At 44.2% G+C, this 6,736-nt stretch overlaps 1 pseudogene; it reads left to right on the top strand.

The window, feature by feature from the left end:
• The first annotated feature begins 2,588 nt into the window (after positions 1-2,588).
• Positions 2,589-3,905, top strand: LOC124703982 (annotated as a pseudogene).
• Positions 3,906-6,736: the final 2,831 nt, after the last annotated feature.

Raw genomic sequence — 6,736 nt, 5'->3', positions numbered from 1 at the left:
ACCATCCAGTTTTTTCCGATGCATCTCATGGACTGTTTCATGCAAAGTGACAACACCATCTAGGATGTGTCTACCTTGCATGCAGTCTGGAACGGATGGACGACATGTTCTGCCACTGAATTAAGTCTAATCGTAGCGACTTTGGTAAAGATTTTAAAACACACATTAAGCAGACCTATAGGTCTGAACTGTTGAATCCGGTCCGCATCATTGATTTTTGGTAAAAGAACAATCTCACCAAAATTTATACGAAACAAATCCAGTTGACCTGCATGGAGCTCCCCGAAGAGTTCCAATAAATCATGCTTTATAATATCCCAGAAAGATTGATAAAATTCTGCAGGAAACCCATCAGGTCTTGTTGCCTTATTGTGCTCCATGTGGAAAACCGCTTTTCTTTTCTCCTCCTCAGAATAATGAGCCACAAGAAGAGCATTTTCCTCTGGAGTCACTTGGGGAATATCCGCAATCCTGGATTCATCCATGGATATATCGGATTTCTCGGGTGCGCCAAACAAACCTTTATAATACGATGTAATATAAGACTTGAGCTGCTCATGGCCTTCGATCATGCCCTCCTCTTGTACAAGAGAATGAATGAGTTTCTTTCTATGTCGACCATTAGAGACACTATGAAAGTATCTCGTATTCGAATCTCCTTCCAACGGGAATTAGGCCTTAGATCTCTGGTACCATTTGAGTTCCTCCTCGCGAAGTAAGCCAGCCAACTTCGCATTATATTGACTTTTGAGTTTACTCTCATGCGTTGTCAATGGCCTTACCTCAGAAATAGCCTCCAGATCATCAATATTAGATGACAGGTTAAGCTTCTTTTTTTTTGCTTCCTAGTCATATGTCTAGACCCCTCCCCCCCCCCTCAAGGTATGTACGTATCGAACGTAGTTTGTTATTCCACGTTAGGATGGGGGTGTTCCCAGCGACAGGCTTATTCCAAATAAATTTAATCATATCCGAGAACCCTTCCCTGCATAATCATCCCAACTCAAATTTGAATAGGCGTTTACGCGGCGGATTTGGGTTCCCAGTGGATAATAAAATAGGAGCATGGTCTGACAAAGCCTCTATCTGAGGAAGAGCCCGTACGGAGACTAGTGGAAATTTAGATTCCCAATCTGAGTCCATGAGTACACGGTCCAATTTCTCATATGTAGGCTCTGGGAGACTATTTTCCCAGGTGAATTATCTTCCAACCATCGAGATCTCTCTCAAGTCCAAACTGTCAATGACAGCATTGAATAAGAAAGACCAATGGTATTTGCCCCTACTTTTCTCCTCTGGGTATCTAAGCAAATTGAAATCCCCTCCTATAATAATAGGATATGGATTGTCTTTTGCTAGATTGACCAACTCACGAAGAAAAGCAGGCTTGGCCGCATCCTGAGGAGCTCCATACACGGACACCAAGCTCCAAATGAAATTATCAGATTTATTCCGGATGTGAAGTTTTATATGAAAATCACCACCAGAATTATCTAAAATCTCCATAGTTGAAGCTCGGACGCCAATTAAAAGGCCACCAGAACAACCCCGAGGCAGGCAGGATACCCAAACAAAGTCCTCCCCACTTGAAAGGCGATTTAGAAAACTTGTTCAGTAGTTCCCCTTACCCGTCTCAGAAATAGCGACAAAATCTAAGACATGTCGTTACATGGGTGCCGAAAGGGCATTGTTGGCGTTCTTGTCGAACTCTTCAGAGTTGAGCCTCCGGCTCCGAACTAGGCCGTTGCGGTGACGGAAGTGGCAGCCTCACGGCTGGGTCCTGAAGCGCTCGCCGTTAGAGTTGACCAATGTGATAATCTTGCTCTTCTCGTCATCGACCTCGTCGATTTTTCTTCCTATCCGCCCTGGTCACGTACTCACGTCAAGGTAGTTGCTTTATCTGTTGTAAAATTGTGGCATGTCTGATAGCTTGGAACGCTCGATCTTAAGCTCTCATATTTATTGGCATAGATAAGGCAAGAAGACGTGAGTCGGGTCTAATTAGGATACTCAAATCTGGATCGATCTCTTGTCATACACGAGCAAGATCTCCAAGATTCAGTACCACGCGGTTGAAAGGGAGAAAGATTGGGCAGGTCTCTTTGTGCGGGCGAAGGATACAACTCTACCATATTGGTGCGCTATGTAGGAAAGCGTAAAGTAGGATGGATGAAAGCGTAAAGTGATGAACTAAACAGCGAATACTTCTTCCTTTATTATTAGGTAGGTATATAGATAGATATAGATAGTAGAACGTATGATTTCGTCACAGCTGCAAGATCTGAAACCGGGTAACTCATATCTCCATCCCGTGAGATCTCCCATCCCGTAGCTCCCCGCCTTTCGTTGCTCACGTCTGTTTCTATACCGTGAGGTATGCTCCATAATATACTCGTCGATCACACCAGGATGGGATCTTATCTGCGCGAGGCATTTTTTTACCAACAAACTTGTTTCTTAATTATGCCCTACATTAGCGAGGTTGCGTGCTGCGGAATGCTGATCCGCTCTTAGTTTAGCTGCATTACCCCGCACATAACTAGACGAGATTAGTGAACACGGATCGAGAACGAAACACAATACGCAATATGGGCTCCGTATCAGCAATACAAGTGGTAGAATCCTGCTTCGTAGCGCCGAGCGGCAACACGCCGCGGCGCGGGCGCGCTCTGGCTCTCCCCGCTGGACCTGGTCCTGGCCACTCGAGGTCACACCCCGCTCGTCCACGTCTATGGTGCCAGCGACGTCGCCGGCTTCTTTGACGTGGCCAGGCTCAAGGATTCCATGGCCAAGGCGCTGGTGCCCTTCTACCCTCTCGCCGGCCGCCTCGGCGCGGATTCCGACGGCCGCGTCCAGATCGACTGCAACGCGGAGGGCGCGCTCTTCGTGGTCGCGCGCTCCGACCACACCGTCGACGACTTCAGCGACCCGTCCCCGTCACCGGAGCTAACCAAGCTCTTTGCTCCTCGCGTTCAACCGCCATCCGTTATGTTGGCCATACAGGTGAGATGATAGAGAGTTCGCTAGGTCGTTGATTAAGATTCCTTTTGAGAGGTTTGCCCTTGCCGCCGATTGATCTGGATGCGCGCGCGCAGGTGACCTTCTTGAGGTGTGGCGGTGTGGTGTTCGGGACAGCGGTGCACCACGCCATCGTCGACGGCTCGAGCATGTTCCACTTCACCCGGACGTGGGCGAGCTACTGCAGGTACGGTGACGGCGCCGCCGTAGCAGAGGCAGAGGCGCCCCCGTGCCACGACCGCGCCCTCCTGCGCGCCCGCTCCCCGCCCGTCGTCCACCCGGAGACCATCCCCATGTTCTGCAGCAACCTGACCATGCACGAGTCGTCAGCCACATCCGTCCCCGCGACAGAGGTCTTCACCATCTCCGGTGAGCAGCTACACGCCCTCAAGCGCCACTGTGATGGCGCCAGCACATTCTGCGCCGTGAGTGCCCTCGTGTGGCGGTGCGTGTGCGTGGCCCGCGAGCTGGACCTGGCCGCTACCACGCGCATGAACTTCCCCGTGGACATCAGGCGCCGCCTCACGCCGCCTCTCCCGGACGGCTACTTCGGTAACGGGGTCGTCAACGTGTTCGCCACCGCGTCCGTGAAGGACGTGGTCTCGGGAACGCTGGCCTCCGTCGCCTTCCGAGTTAAAGCCACGACGGAGCGGCTCAACGACGACGAGGTGCTGAGGTCGGCGGTGGACTACTTCGAGACGACGGCGGCGGAGAAAGGCATGCGGGCGGCGGAGGACAGAGGGAACCTGCCGGAGACGGAGGTGAGGATGAACAGCTGGTTCCACATGCCCATGTACGACACCGACTTCGGGTGGGGGAAGCCGCGCATGACGACGCGGGCGGATCCCTCAAACTCTTCGCTTCCTGATCCGCCCGTCTCTACCTAGCTAGCATGCAGTCCCATGATTTTCGTCTCGATCCAGGCGTTTTTCGTTTCATCTTCTACCTTACCTTATCAATACTAGTTGAATGCCCGTGCGTTGCTACGGATTTTATCATCCTTCTTTATCTCACTCTGCTGTCTCATGTCCGCTTCAAACCATAACATCAGATCCGAAGAAATTTGTGTGAATAATCAACCATTCAAACATTTCAATCATGTACGCACCTTCGTTTCAACGGAAAGACGAACTTAGAGTTTGCCAATGTTGCCACGGAATAACAAACAATTCCAGAGAATAACAAACACATCCAAATTAGTTATATTTGATTTAAAAAATAACACAGACAATTCCAAATCAGTTATATTTGATTCAAAAATAACATGTAGTTTTTCAACACATAAATTTGGGTGAAATCTTACTCTGACTGCTGCTTTGCCAAGCAAAGATACTTAGCACAAATTTCCCTATTTTGTTCTATTATATCGCAATTACAGATCTGCAAAAAATTACACACACATGTACCGAGATTTGCCATGAGCACGCTGAGATTAAAAATACGGTGTACTTACTGACATCCACGACAAGGAAGACAAGGAAGGCTTGTATGCTCTACCCTATCCGACAACAACCTATTTCTTGTTGCGGCTCTTTACACAGGTTGAAGCAAAATATAATATGGAAACCTATTTCTTGTTGCGGCTCTTACACAGGTTGAAGCAAAGGATAACAATACTTTACAACAATTTGAAGAACAGTATACTCAGATCAGCATGATACATCAATATATTTAGCAAATGATTTATAATTTATCATCATGAAAGTACTATTTGTGCTCAAAATTCATAAAAATATATAGTATAATCTTCCATATCCAACTACAGGGAAGACATCATAGTAGTCAAAATGCTTAAAATTGAACTACGACATCATTTTAAATGGGAAGTGCTGGACGGGATGGTTTGCACTTATCACTTCTTAGTCCAGCTTCTGGATCTTGTGCACACATGTACTGCACATGATAAGATAAAGGAAACGCTCAGGTTCTGAAAATGAGTACAAAATACAGGCAATCGGTTGAAGTTGATCCTTTATATATATCTCATCAATTTCAGCATTATTAATTATTATTTTTAACAAAACCAGTATTAGGAAGATGCATGCATACATGAACACGTGACACTAATTGAATGCTCTGTAACATATCTTCATGATTCTAGTGCCATATCTTGTTGAATTCCTGAACACATTCTGGTTGCAAAATAAAAATAACAAGGAGTACTTGGGCTAGCTAACATAGGAAAAACCGTGACAGATAACTTCACATCTAAATCGGTTTTACATGGGAATTAGAGAATCATGAGATCCACATCATCGTATAAAAGTAGACAATACTTCAGCTGGCTGGGGGCAAGGCCCTTCTTTAAGCAGAAATCATTAAACACCCATATATATTTCAATAGCTCAATGCACAACAAGGAATCTGTGTGGGAAAAATATTTTTAACTTTGTCGTTACCTTTGAGAGAAGAGTTAACTAATTAGATATTGTAACAAAGTCTTCCAAGTTTGTTTTAAATATTAGAACGATTTCGACCTGGTAGAGGCTCCATGTATATTGCTTCCCTCCAGTGTCCCTTTCAGCTCTACCACAGTAGCTTATTTGCAGCGTGCAAAAATTAAAATAGCAATAGCATAAACCCTGTTGAGCTAAAGTAGTCAATATTCCAGAGTAACTTTGTACTGAACAACTAATAAGTTTGTGCAAGAATGAAAATACACTATGAACTAATAAGTTTGTTTATGTCCAATAATCAACTAATTTAGCTCAACAGTCAACAAATCAGTGAAAATAATACACTATCAACTAATAAGTTTGTGCAAGAATAAAAATACAATCGAACTGTTCATTAATTTTGTGAGATTGCTTTCTTAATTCGATGTCACCACACAACAGAAAGAAAAAAATAGGAGCACCCTATATTGTGTAAGTTTGTTTTCTTAAGATAAAACACGCTGGATGAGCAGCTGGGAGAAAATCTCGCCTAGTACCTGCTAAATACAACGACCAGATGAAAGATTCAGAATCTTACTTAAATTTTTTTTCCTCCTGTTGGGTTCGAAGCATTCACTCTACACAATTTTTAATGGCTACAACAATATGTAGAAAAAGTAGGAGCAACATTCAATTGTTAATAAATTGTAGATATATTCTAGGGAAGCATTTTTTTTCCTTAGACACATAAATGATGCCTTGCAACTTTTTTCTATCAGTTAGTGTGGAGAACAAGCGAAATAAGGCCGATACACTATCCAGAAAGGCATCTTCAGAAGCAACAACTACCAGACCCCATGTTCAACAACACATCCTTAGAGGCGTGTCACGACCTACACTTCCGCACAACATTACAAGCATACAACTAACAAAAGTACAAAACAAAATCGAATGCTGCCTATTATGCATTCCAACAAGCATATGAAAACGTTACCAATCCAAAATAATCAACTAAAAGAAAATAACCTGAACTTCCTAGTAAACATGATAGAAATTTATAATGAAGTTTTGTAGCCATAATGTCAGAATATGTAATTTTGAGATACATATATGTAGATAAAGGCTATTTTTTCTGACTATCATTAATAGTTCCATGATCTCCTAATTCCTCTTTTTTCACAGGAAAGGGAAAACAGTTGAAAAGAGAACAACTGAAATAATACTAAAAACTAAACACAAGTATGGACACAAGAGTGGGCATGATGATCCCAGGATAAATGAAGATAGAACAAGCATTGAAAGAATAAATATTAATAATAAAATGATTTGCCTAAGGTATAGTG

Source organism: Lolium rigidum, chromosome 1 (assembly GCF_022539505.1).
Source record: "Lolium rigidum isolate FL_2022 chromosome 1, APGP_CSIRO_Lrig_0.1, whole genome shotgun sequence".
Classification (NCBI taxonomy): domain Eukaryota; kingdom Viridiplantae; phylum Streptophyta; class Magnoliopsida; order Poales; family Poaceae; genus Lolium; species Lolium rigidum.
The sequence above is the reverse complement of the archived record's forward strand: the minus strand, read 5'-3'. Positions and strand labels throughout refer to the sequence as shown.